The following is a 1506-nucleotide window of genomic DNA, read 5'->3' as shown; positions in this document are numbered from 1 at the left end:
GGAAGCAAAGAGAAGCTATAAGGAAGGGGCATCACAAGGACTGAGTTCATTCACTTCCTGCCTTCTTTAGTGGTCTTAGATGCTGAACCTTCAAATACTTTCTTCTTCTTGCTGCTTTTCACATGCACATAAATATGGAAAAGTAGTTTCCCATTTTAAGCAATCCTCCTCTTATCCTGAATCTTCTGAAGTTTACTTTCTCTCTCTTCTTTGAGAGCTGGACTTTATTAAATGGTTATTTCGTACTTACTAGGTTTCAGGCACTGGGCTAGGCACCACGAAAACAGTAGTGACTGAACATAGGCTTCTCTATGGAGCATATAGTTTACTTCTTGGAAAGAGACTTTTAAATTTATTGTCTTCACCCTTTTACCTTGTATTCGTGATTCATCCCTGGTGTCCTACAGTTTTGTCCTTAAGTTTCCCATTCTCTCTTGGTGATCTCATCTGTGCTTACATCTTCAACTATTACTTACTCCTGCGTTGGTGATTCAGTGTGTATAATGAACACATCTCTTGAGCCCCAGAAACATCTATCCAACTACTTACTAAAGGTATCCACCTGTATGCATTAAAGCCAATATGTTGAAAGTGCTCTTCCCTTTTGCGACCATCACTGAAGTGGGAACAGCCAAAATGAAATTCAATCCCTTTGTGACTTCTGACCAAAGTAAGAACCACAAAAGGCATTTCAATGAACCTTCCCACGTTTGCAGGAAGATAATGTCTTCCTCTCTTTCCACAGAGCTGAGACAGAAGTACAATGTTTGATCCATGCCCATCTGAAAGGATGATGAAGTTCAGGTTGTACGAGGACACTATAAAGGTCAGCAAATTGGCAAAGTAGTCCAGGTTTACGGTAAGAAATATGTCATCTACATTGAATGGGTGCAGCAGGAAAAGGCTAATGGCACAACCATCCATGTAAGTATTCACCCCAGCAAAGTGGTTATCAATAGGCTAAAACTGGACAAAGACCTCAAAACGGTCCTTGAATGGAAAGGAAAATCTCACCAAGTAGGAAAGGAAAAGGGCAAATACAAGGAAGAAACAATACAGAAGATGCAGATATGAGGTAATCTTATATACAAGCTTTCATTAAAACTTGAAATGAAAAAAAGAAGGCAATATGTTGAAAGTAATTGAAGAATGTACCAGAAACCAATAAAAGTAATACTTGTTGCAGATGGTAGTTTGGGGTGGATAGAGTCAGGGTAGAAAGCATGATTCCTTAATATGTATCTTTTTATATATTTAAAAAATCTGGGAGTGGGTGTGGTGAGTCACGTCTGTAATCCCAGCACTTTGGGAAGCTGAGGCAGGTGGATCTCAAGGTCAGGAGTTTGAAACCAGCCTGGCTAACATGGTGAAACCCCGTCTCCACTAAAAATACAAAAATTAGCTGGGTGTGGTGGCGGGCATCTGTAATCCCAGCTACTTGGGAGGCTGAGGCAGAAGAATTTCTTGAACCTGGGAGGCAGAGGTTACAGTGAGCTGAGATCATGC

The 1506-nt window shown here is 40.6% G+C and overlaps 1 pseudogene; it reads left to right on the top strand.

Moving 5' to 3' along the window:
* Positions 1-368: 368 nt before the first annotated feature.
* LOC107130275 (large ribosomal subunit protein uL24-like) lies at positions 369-1123 on the top strand (annotated as a pseudogene).
* Positions 1124-1506: the final 383 nt, after the last annotated feature.

This window comes from Macaca fascicularis, chromosome 7 (genome assembly GCF_037993035.2).
Source record: "Macaca fascicularis isolate 582-1 chromosome 7, T2T-MFA8v1.1".
Lineage (NCBI taxonomy): Eukaryota > Metazoa > Chordata > Mammalia > Primates > Cercopithecidae > Macaca > Macaca fascicularis.
The sequence above is the reverse complement of the archived record's forward strand: the minus strand, read 5'-3'. Positions and strand labels throughout refer to the sequence as shown.